Here is a 24,759-nt window from a genome sequence, read left to right on the forward strand (position 1 = left end):
TGGACTGGGGACAGCAAGGAGTCATCATGTCAGGTAGTCCTGGGGCATGGTCATAGGGCTCAGATCAGTTGAAACTGGAGCAGCAGCATGGCCAGGTGGACTGGGGACAGCAAGGAGTCATCATGTCAGGTTGTCCTGGGGCATGGTCCTAGGGCTCAGGTCCTCCGAGAGAGAGAAAGAAAGAAGGAGAGAATTAGAGAACGCACACTTAGATTCACACAGGACACCGAATAGGACAGGAGAAGCACTCCAGATATAACAAACTGACCCTAGCCCCCCAACACAAACTACTGCAGCATAAATACTGTAGGCTGAGACAGGAGGGGTCAGGAGACACTGTGGCCCCATCCGAGGACACCCCCGGACAGGGCCAAACAGGAAGGATATAACCCCACCCACTTTGCCAAAGCACAGCCCCCACACCGTATCATCAAATTCCTAACATGCTTAAACCTGCTTACTGCCGATGCCGTTCTCTGCAGTAGTGATGGAGGCTTGCCACAAACTTACAAGGTTGCGGGGCTCTGTTCAGAAACAACCCCTAGACGCTTGTGCAGATCTTAGAGGATTGGGAAGGTTTAAGCAATAGGGCCAGAATTCCACAAAGCAGATTAAAGTGTAGGTGACAGTATCACTACATCATCACCCATCAAACCCTCTCAGAATACCATGTAACTAGAGGTTAGGGGCTGAGGTTTATTTCTGGACAGGGCCTGGGTTGTAAATGTATATTCATTTTCACATCTTAAATTATTTCTTCAACCTATATCCTTTACCTTTGTCTGTGAAATTGATGAATCTAACGGCAAATGTAATGTCCTAAATGTAATATGACTCTCTGCGTCTGCCTTTCTCTCAATGCAATGACGTATACTTTGGATGTAAAATGCTGCCATTCACTCAATATTGACAGTTGACAGTTTAATCATTTTGATGCCATCAGAAAGCTGAGACTCTCCTCTCTTCAACTGTAATATCATTAGTTGCTTTCAAAAAGTGTTTTATTCTGTGATTGCATTTTAAAATGTTGCACAAACTGTACCTTTATCGCCCATATTATTATCATGCAATGAACTTATGAAAAGTTCTTTAGAGCCTTGATAATCTGTATTCTCAATTCACAGCAGAATCCTCCTTCTGCCCGCCGGAATTCTGCTCCTGCTGCCCTGAATCATGCTCCTCCTGACCGGTCACCTGATCCTGGCCGCCGGAATTCTGCTCCTGCTGCCCTGAATCATGCTCCTCCTGACCGGTCACCTGATCCTGGCCGCCGGAATTCTGCTCCTGCTGCCCTGAATCATGCTCCTCCTGACCGGTCACCTGATCCTGGCCGCCGGAATTCTGCTCCTGCTGCCCTGTCTAGCCCCAGTCTGGTCAGTACCTGTTTTGTTATCTGATACTGTAAGTCAAATAACACTAAAGACCAATTGAAGTGTCAATTTAAGTCCAACCAGGACTTAAATATCACTTAAATATCAATGTCACTTAATAATTTAACACGTACATATTCTTTTTACATTGTGAGTACACTATCACTAGTAATGCATATGTCACAGTGCACTGCTTAGTATGCTTAGAGTTTTGTCTCACGCACCTGATGCTTATGCACAAGGCAGGCACACACTTCCCCAAGCTCTGAAACTGCCGGTCAGAAAGAAATGCTAGTTGACAGATGCAAACATGGTTCTTATCCACAAGAAATCAACAAAAACATTGCAAAATGACATGATCTTTTCCAATATAGCTAGTTAGTTACCTATCTAGGTGTCATTGTCTGAATACAGCTGCATTTGATATGACAGTTTTCGTATTTGATTGCTGAAGCAAACCACTAGCCAGAGTATGAAGCTCACCAACTTGGGGCAGCATTGTTAGGTAGCTAGTTTATTTCGTTTGCTAGTTTATTTCATTTGCTACAGTGACTTCAGAAAGTCTTCACACCCCTTGACATTTTCCACATTTTGTTGTCACAGGCTGAATTTAAAATCTATTACATTTAGATTGTTTTGCCTACACAATACTCCATAATGTCAAAGTGGAATTATGTATTTCAAAATGTTTACAAATAAAACATTAAGATTAAATTAAGTATTCCACCCCTTTGTTATGGCAAGTTCAGCAGTAAATAATGTGCTTAACGAATCACATGAATTGAATGGACTCACTCTGCGTACAATAAGTTAATCTAACATATGGAATTGTTTTCAGATGGTCATACAATGGATCATTTAGCTATTTGATTTAGAATTTTAGGACCCCTTTAGGCATAAAAATATATATAAAATATTCAATTCGCCTTTACTACTATATCCCATAGAAATGCATTGAATAACACATTCATAAATGGCAAAAAAATAAATCAGAAGGTTTGTCTGACAACTAGGGAATGTCAGCTGTTCATATAATTATATAGTACCAGTCAAAAGTTTGGACACGTCTATTCCAGTTTTTAAAAACGATTTTCTGCATTGTATAATAGTGAACACATATTAATATACGGTATGAAGTGTAGAACGAGTGTACTCACTTAAAAAAAGGAAAAGGTGCTTAACTGATGGACTTAGGAAAACAAAACATGGTCTTCCCCGAGGACACTTCACATGCTGACCAGCCCAGAAAATGGTCTTCCCCGAGGACACTTCACATGCTGACCAGCTCAGTAAATGGTCTTCCCCGAGGACACTTCACATGCTGACCAGCCCAGTAAATGGTCTTCCCCGAGGACACTTCACATGCTGACCAGCCCAGTAAATGGTCTTCCCCGAGGACACTTCACATGCTGACCAGCCCAGAAAATGGTCTTCCCCGAGGACACTTCACATGCTGACCAGCTCAGAAAATGGTCTTCCCCGAGGACACTTCACATGCTGACCAGCTCAGAAAATGGTCTTCCCGAGGACACTTCACATGCTGACCAGCCCAGTAAATGGTCTTCCCGAGGACACTTCACATGCTGACCAGCCCAGAAAATGGTCTTCCCGAGGACACTTCACATGCTGACCAGCTCAGTAAATGGTCTTCCCGAGGACACTTCACATGCTGACCAGCCCAGAAAATGGTCTTCCCCGAGGACACTTCACATGCTGACCAGCCCAGTAAATGGTCTTCCCGAGGACACTTCACATGCTGACCAGCCCAGTAAATGGTCTTCCCCGAGGACACTTCACATGCTGACCAGCCCAGTAAATGGTCTTCCCGAGGACACTTCACATGCTGACCAGCTCAGTAAATGGTCTTCCCCGATGACACTTCACATGCTGACCAGCCCAGTAAATGGTCTTCCCCGAGGACACTTCACATGCTGACCAGCCCAGTAAATGGTCTTCCCCGAGGACACTTCACATGCTGACCAGCTCAGTAAATGGTCTTCCCCGAGGACACTTCACATGCTGACCAGCTCAGTAAATGGTCTTCCCCGAGGACACTTCACATGCTGACCAGCCCAGAAAATGGTCTTCCCCGAGGACACTTCACATGCTGACCAGCTCAGTAAATGGTCTTCCCCGAGGACACTTCACATGCTGACCAGCCCAGAAAATGGTCTTCCCCGAGGACACCCAGAAAATGTCATTGCAGTCACTTAGACGTCTGTATATTGCAGATATCTGAGTGAACTTTATTTTTCTGGGATACATGTGAAGTGTCCTGAGCTAAGATATTTTATACTGCTCTTGGCAGCAAGAGCGACATCATAGATATATACAGAGAAAAGAGTCGGCCCGAGAATTGAACCCTGTGGCAACCCCATAGAGACTGCCAGAGGTCCGGACAACAGGCCCTCCGATTTGACGCACTGAATTCTTCTTAGCCTGGTTCACCAACTACTTCTCAGTAGTAGTCATTTGAGAAACCAAGGCTATTGAGTATGCCGATTAGAGAGCGGTGATTGACGGTGTCGAAAGCCTTGGCCAGGTCAATGAAGACGGCTGCACAGTACTGTCTTTTATCGATGGAGGTTATATCGTTTAGGACCTTGAGAATAGGTATAGAGTGTTTCCCACTTTGAAGAGGGGCATGACCGCGGCAGCTTTCCAGTCTTTGGGGATCTCAGACGATACGAAAGAGAGGTTGAACAGGCTAGTAATGGGGATTGCAACAATTTTGGCAGATCATTTTAGAAAGAGAGGGTCCAGATTGTCTATCTCAGCTGATTTGTAGTGATCCAGATTTTGTAGCTCTTTCAGGACATCTGCTGTCTGGATTTGGGTGAAAGAGAAGCGGGGGTGACTTTGGCAAGTTGCTGCGGGGGGTGAAGAGCTGTTGGCCAGTGTAGGGGTAGCCAGGTGGAAAGCATGGCCAGTCGTAGAAAAATGCTTATTGAAATGATCAATTATGGTACATTTATCAGTGGTGACAGTGTTTCCTAGCCTCAGTGCAGTGGGCAGCTGGGGGGGAGGTGCTCTTATCCTCCATGGACTTTAGTGTCCCAGAACGTTTTGGAATTAGTGCTACACGATGCAAAAGTTTTCCTGACTGACTGTATATTTGTTCCTGACTTCCCTGAAAAGTTGCATATCACTGGGGCTATTCGATGCTAATGCAGAATGCCACATTATGTTTTTGTGCTGGTCAAGGGAAGTCAAGTCTGGGGTGAACCAAGGGCTATATCTGTTCTACATTTTTTTAATGGGGAATGCTTATTTAAGATGGTGAGGAAATTACTTTTAAAGAACAACAATTAGAAAGGCCTGCTCCCAGAAGTGTTTTAGGGAGCGTTTGACAGTGATGAGGGGTGGTCGTTTGACTGCAGACCCATTACGGATGCAGGCAATGAGGCAGTGATTGCTGAGATCCTGGTTGAAGACAGCTGAGGTGTATTTAGAGGGAAAGTTGGACAGGATGATATCTAAGAGGGTGCCCATGGTTACGGTTTTAGGGTTGTACCTGGTAGGTTCCTTGATAATTTGTGTGAGATTGAGGGAATCTATCTTAGATTGTAGGATGGCCTGGGTGTTAGGCATATCCCAGTTTAGGTCACCTAACAGTACAAACTCTGAAGATAGATGAGGGGCAATCAATTCACAGTAGGGTAACCTTGAGGGGTATTCCCTGTCCTATCATACATTTCTCGGAGTTCTAGCCGGTCGGTTCAAACACTATTTAATTGTTCTCTGTATTTTCTTAGGCACACACACACACATTCCTCTCTTTCCCAGTCCAACCTAGTTGGACTTATGTTTCAAATTTTTATTATTCCTTATACATGCTACATAACCTATGATCCCCAATGGTTAAGTTTCAGGGTAGAATTATTTCATCGTTATCTTTAAACTTATACATTCTTTTATTAGGGGGTCTTTAAACAAGCGGCAACGGTGAGAGACTTGTTTCTGGAAAGGTGGATTTTTAAAAGTAGAAGCTTGAATTGTTTGGGCACCGACCTGGATAGTATGACAGAACTCTGCAGGCCATCTCTGCAGTAGATTTCAACTCTGCCCTCTTTGTCAGTTCAATCTTGTTGGAAAATGTTGTAGTTGGGGATGGAAATTTCTGAATTTTTGGTGGCCTTCCTAAACCAGGATTCAGACACGGCTAGGACATCAGTGTTGGCGGAGTGTGCTAAAGCAGCGAATAAAACAGACTTAGGGAGGAGACATCCGATGTGAACATGTATGAAACCAAGGCTTTTACGGTTACAGAAGTCAACAAATGAGAGCACTTGGTGAATGGGAGTGGTGCTGTGGGCTGCAGGGCCTAGGTTAACCTCTACATCACCAGAAGAGGAGTAGGATAAGGGTACGGCTTAAGGCTATCAGAACTGGTCATCCAGTGTGTTCAGAACAGAGTAAAAGGAGCAGATTTCTGGGCGTGGAAGAATAGATTCAAGGTATAATGTACAGACAAGGGTGTGGTAGGATGTGAGAACAGTGGAGGTAAACCTAGGCATTGAGTGACGATGATAGGTTTTGTCTCTAGATGCACCAGATAAGCAAGGTGAGGCCACTGCATGTGTGGGGGGTGGAACAAAAGAGCTATGTAAGGCATTTTGGGCAGGGTTGGGGACTCAACAGTGAAAGGAGACAGTAATCACTAACCAAAAGAGCAATAGACAAGGCATATTGACATTAGGGTGAGGCATGTGTAGCCGAGTGATCATAGGGTCCAGTGAGCAGCAATAGATAAGTCAGGGAGCCAATTCAGTAGTCGCTACTATGCTAGGCGAGCTGGAGACATCGCGATTCAGACAGCTAGCGGGCCGGGGCTAGCAGATGGGCCTCTGGCGACGTCGCAACGGAAGAGCCTGTTCTCACATTATTCTGACATTTCACCTTCTTAAAGTGGTGAGCCTAACTGACCTAAGACAGGGACTTTTTACTAGGATTAAATGTCAGGAAATGTGAAAAATGGAGTTTAAATGTATTTGGCTAAGGTGTGTGTAAACTTCCGATTTCAACTGTAGCTAGTTAGTTTGTTACCTATATATGTGTCATCTGAATACCCCAATTTGATAAGACAGTTTTTCTATTTGATTGTTGGTCGGACCCAGTCCCCCTATGTGGTAGTGTGCTGACAAATCTAAATGCACTAAAACCAAATATAAACTTCTTCGTAACCCACAGTCGTATTACATAAAGTGTAAGTAAAGTGTATATGTGAGCATTATACTGTCTACACAGTCCCAGCCTATTGTCCATTAGAAACTCAGCTCTGCACTGAACTAAGTTTTGAGTCCCAGTTGCAGCTCTCACTCCATTACTATTTAATTACAAAGCCAATGTGAAAGTGCATGTCACAGCATTTACAACATGTTAATTAACACAATGTCATTACTAACTACAGCATTATTACACAGCAACTTCATGTGTGACCTCACTATTTCCCTATATACATTTCTTTACAGTTTAAATTTGGAGATATCATTCGAACCAAAATGAAGTGGAGAGATATGACCTATCTGTCCGGATCCAGAAAGAGGGGAATCCCTCCAGGATATCACTTTGCAATCTGGGTTGGTAACCCACCAAAGAACGTTGTGATGCCTAATCGAAAAACACACAACATTTTTCACTTTGATGGTAAGTCAACATAGCATTCATTACTTTCCCATAATGAATTAAGTAATAACATTCACTATCCAGTAGGGTTGTGTCAATTCAACAAATTCAGCACCCCCAAAAAATATATTGCAATTCAGACTGAATTGAATTCCTCTCAAATCCAATGTTAGGTAAATGTAAAACAATTATAATTCACAATTCAATATTACCCCCAGCAATTCCACAAATTGCAATTGAAATCCAATTCCCTCCGGCTTTCAGGGTGATCATGTCACTGTTGAGACAGCATAGGTATACTGGAAATACAGAATGACATATACAATATGTAAGCCTGCGTGCACTTATTAGTATGAAATTATTAACGGGGCACCACCTTTCTTGGAGAAAGACTGACTTATGAGTTATTTACAATAACTCTTTAAGACTGAAATGTGAATACTAGTAATAAATTGTTTCATATGAAGTTATGAATTATTTGAGAATCAATTGGAGTTCTTTCACAGAATAACAAGACAAACACAAGTTCTTTATACAATCAACATCTAATAACGCTAATCAAAGTATTTACACACATAATGAGAATGATCATGGAAAAGTCAAGAAATAGAATGAAAGACAAGAAGAGAGACTTCAAGATATCTGAATATTAAAAATATGATACTCAGTCTGTGAACTAAGTCTGTTGGCCCTGGCTCTGGTTAGGCCACATGGAGGTGAACAAAGACAAGAGGGAGATATGTCCTCCTTTGTCCTGAGTTGAGGGGTTCCTTGGTGGTGGTTTCTTTCTCCTTTCCTCTGATTTTGGAAGGTCCCTCGTGGGCTTATCCTCTGGGCTGTGACCCTGGATGCTCTGTCTGATGGCTTTTCCTTTGAGTTGCAGAGGGTGCGCTCGAAATGGTCTTCCTCTTCTTTCAGGCTACACTAGCTCTTTAAAGACTGTCTCCTTCTGAGACGGTTTAGTGTATGGACTCTCCCGTCCCAATTTCTGTACTGGATTACAGGTACTATTACCTAAAAGGTGCTTTCCTTCATTTATCAGTTCACTAGTTCTTGCCATTAAAGGCAAAGGTCCTGGCCCTATGGTCAGCCTACTGAGAATGGAGGTTCTTCTCCCTTGAAAGGTCCGGCTGCAGAGGTCCAGCAGGATCAGTGAGCTAAGAGAGGAGCAGTACTTTTATAGTCCTGCTAGGTCACATGATATCACACCTAGGTTTGAAGAGCCACTTTTATGGCCTTTGTCTTGAAAAGCTTGGAGGAACTCAGTAGTCCAGTTCAGCATTATAGACAGACAGGAAAAGGATGTTCAATATATGACATTAAAACAACTCGTCGGTACACATAGTAGAAATACATTTTTTTAAATGTGGGATGTCGAAATTCCATTCCATTCTTTTTAAAGAACAACAGTAACAATAACAGTATTGCTAACAATAACAAAAACATTGAAATGTTCACAATCTGTCAATCACTGGTGGTTACATTTTGTGTGTTCTCATGCACATGTTGGACAATACGTGATAGTTGTTGCATGTGCCTTGCAAATGTATGCACTACATTTATGGAACATTATGGTCGTTTTGACATCTCTTGGTGCACACAGATTGCACCTCTCCTTAAGTCTCTTCTGTCTCTTGGTGCACACAGATTGCACCTCTCCTTAAGTCTCTTCTGTCTCTTGGTGCACACAGATTGCACCTCTCCTTAAGTCTCTTCTGTCTCTTGGTGCACACAGATTGCACCTCTCCTTAAGTCTCTTCTGTCTCTTGGTGCACACAGATTGCACCTCTCCTTAAGTCTCTTCTGTCTCTTGGTGCACACAGATTGCACCTCTCCTTAAGTCTCTTCTGTCTCTTGGTGCACACAGATTGCACCTCTCCTTAAGTCTCTTCTGTCTCTTGGTGCACACAGATTGCACCTCTCCTTAAGTCTCTTCTGTCTCTTGGTGCACACAGATTGCACCTCTCCTTAAGTCTCTTCTGTCTCTTGGTGCACACAGATTGCACCTCTCCTTAAGTCTCTTCTGTCTCTTGGTGCACACAGATTGCACCTCTCCTTAAGTCTCTTCTGTCTCTTGGTGCACACAGATTGCACCTCTCCTTAAGTCTCTTCTGTCTCTTGGTGCACACAGATTGCACCTCTCCTTAAGTCTCTTCTGTCTCTTGGTGCACACAGATTGCACCTCTCCTTAAGTCTCTTCTGTCTCTTGGTGCACACAGATTGCACCTCTCCTTAAGTCTCTTCTGTCTCTTGGTGCACACAGATTGCACCTCTCCTTAAGTCTCTTCTGTCTCTTGGTGCACACAGATTGCACCTCTCCTTAAGTCTCTTCTGTCTCTTGGTGCACACAGATTGCACCTCTCCTTAAGTCTCTTCTGTCTCTTGGTGCACACAGATTGCACCTCTCCTTAAGTCTATTCTGTCTCTTGGTGCACACAGATTGCACCTCTCCTTAAGTCTCTTCTGTCTCTTGGTGCACACAGATTGCACCTCTCCTTAAGTCTCTTCTGTCTCTTGGTGCACACAGATTGCACCTCTCCTTAAGTCTATTCTGTCTCTTGGTGCACACAGATTGCACCTCTCCTTAAGTCTCTTCTGTCTCTTGGTGCACACAGATTGCACCTCTCCTTAAGTCTCTTCTGTCTCTTGGTGCACACAGATTGCACCTCTCCTTAAGTCTATTCTGTCTCTTGGTGCACACAGATTGCACCTCTCCTTAAGTCTCTTCTGTCTCTTGGTGCACACAGATTGCACCTCTCCTTAAGTCTCTTCTGTCTCTTGGTGCACACAGATTGCACCTCTCCTTAAGTCTATTCTGTCTCTTGGTGCACACAGATTGCACCTCTCCTTAAATCTCTTCTGTCTCTTGCGGCCGTAGATCTTGCTTCTGGCCCTTGTATATCTCTCACCAATCCAGCAGAGGATGGTGTTGGAGGAAGGTGTTGGCGCCTCTGAATGAGGGGTGCCACCATGGCTTGCCCCAACTCTTCTAGGGATAGTCTCCTCTTGAAGAATTTCTCATGCTTCCAGCCTTGATTCACCTCCATCCACACCACAAACGCGTTGTAGGTCGACACATCTACGATGTTGAAGAACACCACCATGGATCAAAGTGCCGTCATCCTCTTACAAGAGTATGTGCCAGTAATCTGCAAAAGTGCAACAATCAGTAAATAAAATGAGTACATACAAGTGATACTTCATGTCTTGCATAGTAACATGAAAAATTGCAACAAAGCGTTGTTTTAATTTATCACATCTAAAACATATTTACAAATTCAAATGAATAGAATTGACTCCATTTTGTTGTGTTGTGCCCCTGGAGACCTGCAGTCATTTTCAGGACCACCCGCTTCCCCTTCCCCTTTCAGGAACACCGTCAGCAGGTTTCCCTGGTTCCTTTCAGGAACACCGTCAGCAGGTTTCCCTGGTTCCTTTCAGGAACACCGTCAGCAGGTTTCCCTGGTTCCTTTCAGGAACACCGTCAGCAGGTTTCCCTGGTTCCTTTCAGGAACACCGTCAGCAGGTTTCCCTGGTTCCTTTCGGGAACACCGTCAGCAGGTTTCCCTGGTTCCTTTCGGGAACACCGTAAGCAGGTTTCCCTGGTTCCTTTCGGGAACACCGTCAGCAGGTTTCCCTGGTTCCCTTCAGGAACACCGTCAGCAGGTTTCCCTGGTTCCCTTCAGGAACACCGTCAGCAGGTTTCCCTGGTTCCTTTCAGGAACACCGTCAGCAGGTTTCCCTGGTTCCTTTCGGGAACACCGTCAGCAGGTTTCCTGGTTCCCTTCAGGAACACCGTCAGCAGGTTTCCCTGGTTCCTTTCGGGAACACCGTCAGCAGGTTTCCCTGGTTCCTTTCGGGAACACCGTCAGCAGGTTTCCCTGGTTCCCTTCAGGAACACCGTCAGCAGGTTTCCCTGGTTCCCTTCAGGAACACCGTCAGCAGGTTTCCTGGTTCCTTTCGGGAACACCGTCAGCAGGTTTCCCTGGTTCCTTTCAGGAACACCGTCAGCAGGTTTCCCTGGTTCCTTTCGGGAACACCGTCAGCAGGTTTCCCTGGTTCCTTTCAGGAACACCGTCAGCAGGTTTCCCTGGTTCCTTTCAGGAACACCGTCAGCAGGTTTCCCTGGTTCCTTTCAGGAACACCGTCAGCAGGTTTCCCTGGTTCCTTTCAGGAACACCGTCAGCAGGTTTCCCTGGTTCCTTTCAGGAACACCGTCAGCAGGTTTCCCTGGTTCCTTTCGGGAACACCGTCAGCAGGTTTCCCTGGTTCCTTTCAGGAACACCGTCAGCAGGTTTCCCTGGTTCCTTTCGGGAACACCGTCAGCAGGTTTCCCTGGTTCCTTTCAGGAACACCGTCAGCAGGTTTCCCTGGTTCCTTTCGGGAATACCGTCAGCAGGTTTCCCTGGTTCCCTTCAGGAACACCGTCAGCAGGTTTCCCTGTGTGAACCTGCATGTTCCAGGCATAACTTGTCCTGGCATCACATGCTGCCCATATCTTTATTCCATATTTAGAAGGTTTGCTTGGCATGTACTGTTGAATGGGTAGCGTCCCCTAAAAGAGATTTCTCCCCTCCAACGTCTGTCTGGTCTACCTCCTTCCAGTTGTCTTTCTAAACGCATCTCAAAGGCGCTCTCCCCTCCAAGTTGGTCATGTTTATCACTATAGTTTTGATTGACTCTGTCAGTAACTGTTCGAAGCAGGATTTTATGTAATCATCCCGGGATATGACGTATCTCGTTGGCCTTGGGGTCATCCTGATAACATTTTCAGCCGACAGCCAACCTCTACTCTCAGCTGGGGATGAAGATCAGGACAAATTCCTATTATTTGAGTGGAATGTAACAACAACCTCAGCAGGGTCCTCTTCTTCATCACTGGATTTTTCCACATCGGTTGTCTCTTGGTCTGGATCATATTCTGTACTGTCTTCAACTGCTGACACTTCCTCCTCTAAAGCATCTTCACTGTCAGCTTCCTGGCCTCTCTCCTCCTCACCAGTGTCATGATCAAAGATATGACCAAGAGCCTCACATACAGTATATTGTTTGTTCATTGTGCTGCCACAGAATGAATTGTGAGCAAGACCTCAAAAAACCTATACATACCAGAACTGCGATAAAAGTGATATATTTTAAACAATGTTGCGATTATTTGTGAGAATGCCAACAGGTGTGGTTCCGGTAGGGGAAATATTCTATTGGGGAAAGGTTCCAGTTGGGGTTGCCATGGGAACCAAGACGGGGAGTGAGGTGTGTGTGTGTGTGTGTGTGTGTGTGTGTGTGTGTGTGTGTGTGTGTGTGTGTGTGTGTGTGTGTGTGTGTGTGTGTGTGTGTGTGTGTGTGTGTGTGTGTGTGTGTGTGTGTGTGTGTGTGTGTGTGTGTGTGTGTGTGCGTGCGCGTGTGCGTGCGTGTGTGCTCAAACACACATGCATGTGGGGTCTGGGAGAGGAAGTGTATCCATCTGATGAATGGGCATGTGCCATAACTACATTTTATACATTAATTGTAGTCTCACCCATTCATTTCTAATGACAGGTCTTTTTTGACTGGGAATACCACAGGTGTACACAAGTTAAATGAAACTCATCATTAAAATCATCTAAATGTACAATCAGATTAAATGAACTACATTTTTCAGAGAGAACTTGTAAATCAGTCCAAATCGACGGAACACAACAGGAGGGTTAAAAGAATTTAATTGAAATTGACCCCATCTCTGCTATCCAGATCAACACATCTTTACTTATCTATTAGTAGCAGTTGTTTAAAATTTGTTCTATTCTGTTTCTTGTTTCAGGAAAGAAATTAAACTGTACATATGCCGATATTGAAGATATCAATGATTGGCAGCAGTATAATGTTCGTGATAACACGCCTGGCTTTGTTCCCCAACCACCAGAACAAATAGCCAGAGATTTAGAGGAAAGATATCACAATTGTGGTGACTATTCAGTTTTGAGAAACAATTGTGAACATCTTGTGACATGGCTCCGATATCATAATAAGGTATCAAAACAGGTAGGTTTTCATCTAGAATTTAATGTTTATAAACCTTTTACATTCATACTTTTATGTGTGTCAGTTAATCTTAAAGGGCTACAGTATTCACCATGGCAACCAGTCTTAAATAGCAGTCTAAAGATGGAAACCAGGCCAATAATAGTAATAGGTCTAGTTCCTGGGTTATGGTAATGTCAGACAGTTGTAGTCATATGAATATCTCATATTATTCCAAGTCAGAGGGGATATTTAAAGTTACTATACATGTTGCAGTCCGGCTTTAAATTAAAGTAACAATGGGGATGGTAAGTTTCATGTTTTAGCTTCATTTTGGTGTTCAATCCACCACTGAACAGAAACATGTTATCTTTGGATCTGATGCAATCAATTAGTAAATGTCATCCTTAGTTGTAAATGAAAGTTGTAAACAAAACCGTCAGTTTATTTCACCTGAACAACTTCTTGTTATTCAAATCTTGTTTCCAGGTGTTGCTGAAATGTGAATAACTATGAATATATGACTTACAGTAATTACAAACATTTGAGTGTTGATATGTTCTTCCCTGTTCCTCTTGTCAGGATGGAGCTGTTGGAATGTTTTTACGTTTCTTTAGACCCGCTGAATGGCCTACTACACTGCCACCAGTTAATGAAACAACAGCTTGAGTTCAAAACCTCTCAGATGTTCTCTCTCTCTTCCATCCTCTCTGTCTCTGTATGAGGTGAGGTCTAAACCTCTCAGATGTTCTCTCTCTCTTCCATCCTCTCTGTCTCTGTATGAGTTCTCTCTCTCTTCCATCCTCTCTGTCTCTGTATGAGGTGATCCTCTCTGTCTCTGTATGAGGTCAGTCTAAACCTCTCAGATGTTCTCTCTCTCTCTGTATGAGGTGAGGTCTAAACCTCTCAGATCTTCCATCCTCTCTGTCTCTGTATGAGGTGAGGTCTAAACCTCTCAGATGTTCTCTCTCTCTTCCATCCTCTCTGTCTCTGTATGAGGTGAGGTCTAAACCTCTCAGATGTTCTCTCTCTCTTCCATCCTCTCTGTCTCTGTATGAGGTGAGGTCTAAACCTCTCAGATGTTCTCTCTCTCTTCCATCCTCTCTGTCTCTGTATGAGGTGAGGTCTAAACCTCTCAGATGTTCTCTCTCTCTTCCATCCTCTCTGTCTCTGTATGAAGTGAGGTCTAAACCTCTCAGATGTTCTCTCTCTCTTCCATCCTCTCTGTCTCTGTATGAAGTGAGGTCTTAATAATAATAAAACATGAGCAAGAATTCTGTTTCCTGTCTGTTTTATTGTCGGTTGACTGTATCCACATCCATTGTTGAGACTGCTTAAAATGGATAAAGGGCTTGTAAGCTGTCAGTTAAGAGTTACATTGTTTTTAAATATGTTATAACTCACTTATTAACATTCATCTCGTGTTAAGTGATTTATTGGTAATATGGTGTTTTACTGTAAGATGAGGACATGTTGGAGACATTACTGTTAGCAGCACATGGACATGATTATCACTGATGTAAGAGTTGAATCCCAACACCAGATGGCAGACAATGTACAACCTAAAGACCTTTGGTCTCGTGCTCTCAAATTATATTCTGGACCTTTGTGCCAGTTTGACTGCATTTTGTCATTCTTCCCTTCTAATCAGGGACTGATTTATACCTGGGACACCAGGTGGATGCAATTCATTATCAGGTAGAACAGAAAACCAGCAGCAATCTGGACCTCCAGGGTAGTTTTGGATACCCTGGTCTAGTGTATTACAGTGGACTATTTATAATAAAACTACATGATAACTAATTGATAACTAACTGATAACTAATATATAACTAAATGATAACTACCTGATACCTAATTATAACTACGTGATAACTCCATGATCACTAATAGGTGAAATGATGATAACTGCTCATATGAGCTAAGTACTATTGGATTCTAAATTGACCCTTGACCCATAGCCGCAGGAAGTTGTTTGGGGTTTTGGGGGGAGCTGAGGACTACTTTCCTGGAGTAACAAAGGGCCATTTCATAAAGTACAGAGGAGTATGTTTCTCCACTTATACAGGAGTAATGAAGCCCCTCCCCCAAACAAGCCCTGCTTGTTATCTAATTTGTCAATCCTCTAAGAATGCTGGTGACATCATGTATTCCACAGAGAGGACACATTCAGCTTGTGTTCACCTGTGAGTGCATGCGTATGTCTGTGTGTTAGCCATGCTCACCTGTCAAGATTTGTCATCCAGTAGCCCAGTAAAGTCCCACTGCAAGGTAAAGGTTTTATGGAGGGTATACAGTAGGTTTTATGGAGGGTATACAGTAGGTATGATGGAGGGTATACAGTAGGTATGATGGAGGGTATACAGTAGGTATGATGGAGGGTATACAGCAGGTATGATGGAGGGTATACAGTAGGTATGATGGAGGGTATACAGTAGGTATGATGGAGGGTATACAGCAGGTATGATATAGGGTATATAGTAGGTATGATGGAGGGTATACAGTAGGCATGATGGAGGGCACACAGTAGGTATGATGGAGGGTATACAGTAGGTATGATATAGGGTATACAGCAGGTATGATGGAGGGTATACAGTAGGTATGATGGAGGGTATACAGTAGGTATGATATAGGGTATACAGTAGGTATGATGGAGGGTATACAGCAGGTATGATGGAGGGTATACAGTAGGTATGATGGAGGGTATACAGTAGGTATGATGGAGGGTATACAGTAGGTATGATGGAGGGTATACTGTAGGTATGATGGAGGGTATACAGTAGGTATGATGGAGGGTATACAGTAGGTATGATGGAGGGTATACAGTAGGTATGATGAAGGGTATACAGTAGGTATGATGGAGGGTATACAGTAGGTATGATGGATGGAAGATGGAAGGTATACAGTAGGTAGATGGAAGGTATACAGTAGGTATGATGGAGGGTATACAGTAGGTATGATGGAGGGTACATAAGGTATGATGGAGGGTATACAGTAGGTATGATGGAGGGTATACAGTAGGTAGATGGAAGGTATACAGTAGGTATGATGGAGGGTATACAGTAGGTATGATGGAGGGTATACAGTATGTATGATGGAGGGTATACAGTAGGTTTGATGGAGGCTTAAACAGCGGGTATGATGGAGGGTATACAGTAGGTATGATGGAGGGTATACAGTAGGTATGATGGAAGGTATACAGTAGGTACGATGGAGGGTTTACAGTAGGTATGATATAGGGTATATTGTAGGTATGATGGAGGGTATACAGTAGGTATGATATAGGGTATACAGTAGGTATGATGGAGGGTATACAGTAGATATGATGGAGGGTATACAGTAGGTATGATGGAGGGTATACAGTAGGCATGATGGAGGGCACACAGTAGGTATGATGGAGGGTATACAGTAGGTATGATATAGGGTATACAGCAGGTATGATGGAGAGTATACAGTAGGTATGATGGAGGGTATACAGTAGGTATGATATAGGGTATACAGTAGGTATGATGGAGGGTATACAGCAGGTATGATGGAGGGTATACAGTAGGTAAGATGGAGGGTATACAGTAGGTATGATGGAGGGTATACAGTAGGTATGATGGAAGGTATACAGTAGGTACGATGGAGGGTTTACAGTAGGTATGATATAGGGTATATTGTAGGTATGATGGAGGGTATACAGTAGGTATGATATAGGGTATACAGTAGGTATGATGGAGGGTATACAGTAGATATGATGGAGGGTATACAGTAGGTATGATGGAGGGTATACAGTAGGTATGATGGAGGGTATACAGTAGGTATGATGGAGGGTACACAGTAGGTGTGGTGGAGGGTACATAAGGTATGATGGAGGGTACATAAGGTATGATGGAGGGTATACAGTTGTTATGATATAGGGTATAGAGTAGGTATGATGGAGGGTATACAGTAGGTACTATGGAGGGTATACAGTAGGTATGATGGAGGGTACTCAGTACGTATGATGGAGGGTATACAGTAGGTATGATGGATGGTATACAGTAGTTATGATTGAGGGTATACAGTAGGTCTGATGGGAACTCTCTTCTCGGCATAGATGAATATCCTCCTTAATCCCACAATTCAATGGGAAGGCATCAAGTCAGAATTCCAACAATGGGCCTCAGTAGATAGACAGCAAAGAGTGCCAGAGGTCAATCAATAGCATTCCATCATATATGGTCTGGATTCTCAAGCCAAACAGGTTCCTGCAACACGTCATCAGAACATGTATCTGAATGCAGCACGCACTGAGATCCCCATCCCCTGATACAGAGGGGGACAAAGAGTGGACTGAGACCCCAGCTAGCTCCATCAGAGGCAGGGTGCCGGACGGAAGACCGGCACTACTGTGCTGGGGGTGTAGGTGCCAGAGGGTTCCTGCTGGTTCGAAAACGTCTGAAGGAGCCAGTCTCTACAAGAACTTGTCCAGGCCAGTCTCTACAGGGATCTGTCCAGGCCAGTCTCTACAGGGATTTGTCCTGGCCAGTCTCTTCCAGGAATATGTCCAGGCCAGTCTCTACAGGGATTTGTCCAAGCCAGTTTCTACAGGGATTTGTCCAGGCCAGTCTCTACATGGATTTGTCCAGGTCTGTCTCTACAAGAATTTGTCCAGGACAGTCTCTACAGGGATCTGTCCAGACCAGTCTCTACAGGGATTTGTCCAAGCCAGTTTCTACAGGGATTTGTCCAGGCCAGTCTCTACATGGATTTGTCCAGGCCTGTCTCTACAGGAATTCGTCCAGGCCAGTCTCTACAGGGATTTGTCCAGGCCAGTCTCTACAGGGATCTGTCCAGGCCAGTCTCTACAGGGATTTGTCCAGGCCTGTCTCTACAGGGATTTGTCCAGGCCAGTCTCTACAGGGATCTGTCCAGGCCAGTCTCTACAGGGATTTGTCCAGGCCAGTTTCTACAGGTCAGTCTCTTCCAGGGATATGTCAGTCTGTCTCAGGCCAGTCTCTACAGGGATTTGTCCAGGCCAGTCTCTACAGGGATTTGTCCAAGCCAGTTTCTACAGGGATTTGTCCAGGCCAGTCTCTCAAGGATTTGTCCAGGCCTCTCTCTACAGGAATTCGTCCAGGCCAGTCTCTACAGGGATTTGTCCAGGCCAGTCTCTACAAGGATTTGTCCAGGCCTGTCTCTACAGGAATTCGTCCAGGCCAGTCTCTACAGGGATTTGTCCAGGCCAGTCTCTACAAGGATTTGTCCAGGCCTGTCTCTACAGGAATTCGTCCAGGCCAGTCTCTACAGGGATTTGTCCAGGCCTGTCTCTACAGGGATTTGTCCAGGCCAGTCTCTACAGGGATCTGTCCAGGCCAGTCTCTACAGGGATTTGTCCAGGCCAGTCTCTACAGGGATTTGTCCAAGCCAGTTTCTACAGGGATTTGTCCAGGCCAGTCTCTACAAGGATTTGTCCAGGCCTGTCTCTACAGGAATTCGTCCAGGCCAGTCTCTACAGGGATTTGTCCAGGCCAGTCTCTACAGGGATTTGTCCAGGCCAGTCTCTACAGGGATTTGTCCAGGCCAGTCTCGACAGGTAGAGATAACACTGGATCACCTGAGTGGATAGGTGAATGGGACATCAGTGAGGACTTGTGTGTCTATTAAGATCTGATTTGATTACAGTATTTATTTTGTTTTCTGCCCTGTAACAAATCCACATTTTTATTGTTCATGATAATGTGATATGTTTTGCATGGATACGGTGCTGTGATGCCTTGGCTGCAAAACAATTGACCCTGTTTCTTTTAATATTCATTTGAATGTCATGTAATATTGTACATTTTGTGTAATTTGTTTGTGTATCTATCACAAATGTACCTACAGGTGTAGGACCTTAATTTGATCACTATTTTGTTGCTGAGAATTTTGATGCACAGCAGGAAAAGTAAACGTGTAGTGTATTCAAGGTTTAAAAAAGCTTCTAAAGTTTACAATTTCCTCTTTAAATGTCAGACTTGATTTGCCCTAACAAAAATATGTCTCAACCTCTAAATACATTCATTATAATCCATCCATTCATTATAATCCACACAATAATTCACATTTTATGTTGCAGCAAGATTATGTTCCTGCTGTGAGAAACTGCACAAAATAAGATCCAACATCTGTAGCTGTGCATGTGGAGACAGCAGATTATACACCACAATGCTGCAGCCACCAAAAGCACCAGCAGAAGTACATGAAAGCAAACTAATTTTGCGGTTCATAAATGATCATTTGATGTAATCACAATGATTACAACCGCTTTTGTATTTGTATTTATTAGGGATCCCCATTGGCTGGCAGCAGCTACTCTTCCTGGGGTCCAAACACATTAAAGGCACTTGATTGTTCCATTGTTACACCACTACATATGAGGCTGAGCCATGTTCAGACGAGCGTTAAAAGTAAACAGTCTCCATGGTAAAGTTGTCAACACAGCCAAGTGTATATCCTTTAGTAACCCTGGGAAATAAATGATTAAAGTTTAACATGGTTCAGCAGGTGTCCTGTTAATTAGTTAACGTCATCGTCATCATCTCCCTGTCAGGACGGAAGTCTCCTGCGTAGCACAGTGGGAACTCTCACACCCCACTGTCTCGGAGTCATTTAAAGAAGGGCAGGATTCAGTATGAGCAACTATTCTCAATCTAGAGACTGAAGTTACTAGTTCTTGTAGAACTAAAACATAATAATGGTTGGCCTGTGATAACAGCAACCCAGCTAATGGGAAACATTCACAAACATAATGGTTGGCCTGTGATAACAGCAACCCAGCTAATGGGAAACATTCACAAACATAATGGTTGGCCTGTGATAACAGCAACCCAGCTAATGGGAAACATTCACAAACATAATGGTTGGCCTGTGATAACAGCAACCCAGCTAATGGGAAACATTCACAAACATAATGGTTGGCCTGTGATAACAGCAACCCAGCTAATGGGAAACATTCACAAACATAATGGTTGGCCTGTGATAACAGCAACCCAGCTAATGGGAAACATTCACAAACATAATGGTTGGCCTGTGATAACAGCAACCCAGCTAATGGGAAACATTCACAAACATAATGGTTGGCCTGTGATAACAGCAACCCAGCTAATGGGAAACATTCACAAACATAATGGTTGGCCTGTGATAACAGCAACCCAGCTAATGGGAAACATTCACAAACATAATGGTTGGCCTGTGATAACAGCAACCCAGCTAATGGGAAACATTCACAAACATAATGGTTGGCCTGTGATAACAGCAACCCAGCTAATGGGAAACATTCACAAACATAATGGTTGGCCTGTGATAACAGCAACCCAGCTAAAGGGAAACATTCACAAACATAATGGTTGGCCTGTGATCACAGCAACCCAGCTAATGGGAAACATTCACAAACATAATGGTTGGCCTGTGATAACAGCAACCCAGCTAATGGGAAACATTCACAAACATAATGGTTGGCCTGTGATAACAGCAACCCAGCTAATGTGAAACATTCACAAACATAATGGTTGGCCTGTGATAACAGCAACCCAGCTAATGGGAAACATTCACAAACATAACGCCTTCTTGTCCGCTTCCGTGGCCTCCTAACCACGGTGACCCTACTAAATAACCCCACTGGACTGAGGGGCGGAAGCTCTGGACAGAGGGGCGGAAGCTCTGGACAGAGGGGCGGAAGCTCTGGACAGAGGGGCGAAAGCTCTGGACAGAGGGGCGGAAGCTCTGGACAGAGGGGCGGAAGCTCTGGCTAGAGGGGCGGACTAAGACGCCCACCCAGACCCTCCCCTATAGGTTAAGGTTTTGCGATCGGAGTCCGCACCTTTGGGGGGGGGGGGTACTGTCACTTTCTGACCTTTATTTTCTTTGTTTTGTCATTATTTAGTATGGTCAGGGCGTGAGTTGGGGTGGGCAGTCTGTTTGTTTTTCTATGATTTGGGCATTTCTATGTCTCGGCCTAGTATGGTTCTCAATCAGAGGCAGGTGTCATTAGTTGTCTCTGATTGAGAATCATACTTAGGTAGCTTGGGTTTCACTGTGTGTTTGTGGTTGATTGTCCCAGTCACTGTGTTTGCACCAGATAGGGCTGTTTTGTTTTTTTCACATTTCTTGTTTTGTTAGTTTATTCATGTATAGTGTCTTCATAAATTAAACATGAGTAACCACCACGCTGCGTTTTGGTCCGCCTCTCCTTCAAGTAAAGAAAACTGTTACAGGAGCTAAAGTATTCCCTTAAACAGATGTTTCTACCGTAACATCAAAATCATTGCACTGACTTGTAGGCACAAAAGATAACCCTTTATTAAGCAAAGAGACATGGGCAGGACTCAATATCTTGCTAGATGAATTAAAGACACTCAGTCCCCTGGGTTCTGGGACCGTGTGAACGGTCTCCTCTGCCTCGGATAGCTGTTTCTTCTCACCCCGTCGGGTGCATCCCGTAGATGCGCGTGCCCCCGGCCTCCTCCACCCTTCCGTCGGCCCAGTCTCTGGTTGAATAACAAACTGCCACTGGAAGCCGATGAGGCGCTGGTTGTAGAGTGTTGGTCAGACGGGGTGGATCCAAGTAAGCATCATTCCTCCTGCGTCTGCCATGGAGAGGAGGAGCAGGACCTCCCTTGTCAGGGTTTCTCCAGAAGTAGACTTTATCCTCGTCATTTCCCCAAACTTGAGGTTTCAAAGACCTCTTGTCAGGACCCGGTTACGAACCTGGGTCTCCGGAGTGAGAAACAGTCACTTAACCAACTGAGCCACGAATAGTCAGCAGAACCCAGAAGATGAGGCAGACACAGCAGTACTTAAGACGGTATATTTAATAAAGTAAAAAGGAGAAGTCCTTCAATACAAAAATGGCAAATCCAAAAGGTGGAAGGAATAGCACAAAAAAGCCTCAAGAGATACTCAAGAACAAAAACAGAATTCCACAAGAGCATCCACCGGAATCGACAAGAAGACACAGAACACTAGGGCTGGGTGCTAACATACAAACACAGAGCACAGAACTGAGGGAAACTAAGGGTTTAAATACAATCAGGGTAAACGAGGCACAGGTGCAAATAATAATGGGGAACAAGGGAAAAAACATAAGGTCAAAAAGCACAATGGGGGCATCTAGTGACCAAAACCCGGAACAACCCTGGCCAAATCCTGACAGAATCCCCCCCCCTAGGAACGGCTCCTGACGTTCCTACCAGCTCTCTCAGGGTGGAGGGCCCTGAACTGACGAATGAGGTCAGGGTCCAGGATGTCTTTGGCAGGAACCCAGGAGCGCTCCTCGGGACCGTAGCCTTCCCAGTCCACCAGATACTGCCAGGACCGCTGCACCCGGCGGGAATCCAGTATCCGATGGACGGTATAAGCCGGCTGGCCTCCAATGACACGAGGCGGAGGGGGAGGTCTGTCTGCCGGGACAAGGGGAGAAAAAACAACAGGTTTTAACAATGAAATGTGAAATGTGGGATTAATCTTAAGGGATCTGGGTAAGTGTAGGCGATAAGAAACTGGGTTAACTCTCCTGGCAACCTTGAAGGGACCGATGTATTTTTGGGACAGCTTGCGAGACTCCACCCGTAGAGGTAAGTCTCTTGTGGAGAGCCAGACTCTCTGGCCGGGGCGCAGGGTAGGCCCGGGACGGCGACGTCTGTTGGCTTGTTGTTGGTACCTCTGTGAGGAACGCATAAGATTAAGACGGGTCTTCCTCCACATAAGCCGACAGCGTCTGACGAACTTCAAGGCTGAAGGCACTCTGACTTCTGCCTCCTGGTCCGGGAACAATGGAGGAGCATAGCCAAACTGACACTCGTGCGGGGACATACCAGTGGAGGAGGAGCGCAAGGTGTTGTGCGCGTATTCGGCCCAAACAATAAAGGATGACCATGTGGACGGGTTGTCACGAGTCATACATCGGAGGGTGGTTTCCAGCTCTTGATTCATCCTCTCTGTTTGGCCGTTGGACTCCGGATGGTACCCTGGAGATAGACTGGCAGAAGCCCCCATGAGTTGGCAGAAGGCCTTCCAAAACCTTGAGGCGAACTGGGGACCTCTGTCAGAAACCATATCTTGAGGAATGCCGAAGACTCGGAACACATGATTAATTACCAACTCAGCCGTTTCCTTGGCAGAAGGTAACTTAGTCAGAGGGACGAACCTGGCCGCCTTTGAAAACCTGTCGATTATGACTAGGATAGTAGTATTGCCATGGGATGGAGGAAGTCCAGTAATAAAGTCCAATGAGATATGGGACCAGGGTCTGTGGGGAACAGGTAAAGGGTGAAGGAGTCCTTGAGGGCGGAGGTGAGAAGATTTGCCCTGGCAGCACACGGGACAGGCATTGACGAAAGTGGCAACGTCTTCTCTTATGGTAGGCCACCAGAACTTACGCTGGATGAACTCCAAGGTGCGACCTACGCCCGGATGACAGGTGAGGCGAGAGGAGTGCCCCCACAGAAGGACCTGAGTCCTCACTGCCTTGGGGACAAACAACCGATTGGCAGGACCTCCTTTCGGGTCCGGTTCGCTAGCTTGAGCACGTCTCACGGTATCCTCAACTTGCCACGAGATCGGAGCCACAATCTTAGCAGCAGGAAGGACAGGCATGTCCGTGTCATCTCGAATGGCAGGAGCGTAGACTCGGGACAGGGCATCCGGTTTGAGATTCTTCGACCCGGGCCGATAGGTGAGGATAAACTGGAATCGATTGAAGAAAAGAGACCATCTAGCTTGTCTAGAGTTCAACCGCTTCGCCTGCTGGATATACTCCAGATTTTTGTGGTCCGTAAGCACTTGAAACGGGTGAGAAGCCCCCTCGAGCCAGTGTCTCCATTCCTTCAATGCCATCTTAACCGCTAGGAGTTCACGATCCCCACATCGTAGTTCCTCTCAGTCGGGGTAAGCCGGTGTGAGAAGAAAGCGCACGGATGAAGCTTCTTGTCTTCACCCCTCTGAGACAGGACAGCTCCAACACCAACCTCTGATGCGTCTACCTCCACCACAAATGGTTCATCTGTAGTCGGTAGTATCAGGATGGGAGCAGAGAGAACGCGCTGCTTGAGTCCTTGGAAGGCCGTCTCAGCTTCTCTTCCCCACAAAAACCTTGCATTGCCACCCTTGGTTAAAGCTGAGAGAGGGGCTGCCACCAAGCTGAAGTTCTTGATGAACTTGCGGTAAAAGTTTGTGAAGCCCAGGAAACGCTGAACTTCCTTAACGGATTTGGGGGTGGGCCAATCCGCTACCGCCCCTACCTTCCTGGGGTCCATTTGGACTCAACCGGGTTCCACTACAAATCCCAGGAATTGTACTCGGGATAAATGGAATTCACATTTTCCGGCTTAACGTACAGATGGCTGTCCAGGAGGCGTTTGAGTACTTGTCTGACATGCTTAGTGTGTTCTTGAAGGGAGCTCGAAAAGATGAGGATGTCATCCAAGTAAACGAACACAAATATGTTAAGCATATCCCTAAGCACATCGTTTATGAGCGCTTGGAACACCGCTGGGGCGTTGGTCAGGCCGAAGGGCATCACCAAGTATTCATAGTGACCAGTAGGCATGTTGAAAGCGGTCTTCCACTCGTCACCAGGTCTGATCCGCACAAGATGGTATGCGTTCCGCAGGTCAAGCTTAGTGAAAACAACTGCTTCCTGGAGCAGCTCGAAGGCTGTGGCCATAAGGGGTAGCGGGTAACGGTTACGGACGGTTATGGCATTGAGTCCCCGGTAGTCGATGCAAGGACGTAATCCACCGTCTTTCTTGGCCACAAAGAA

This window comes from Oncorhynchus masou, chromosome 3 (genome assembly GCF_036934945.1).
Source record: "Oncorhynchus masou masou isolate Uvic2021 chromosome 3, UVic_Omas_1.1, whole genome shotgun sequence".
Classification (NCBI taxonomy): Eukaryota; Metazoa; Chordata; class Actinopteri; order Salmoniformes; family Salmonidae; genus Oncorhynchus; species Oncorhynchus masou.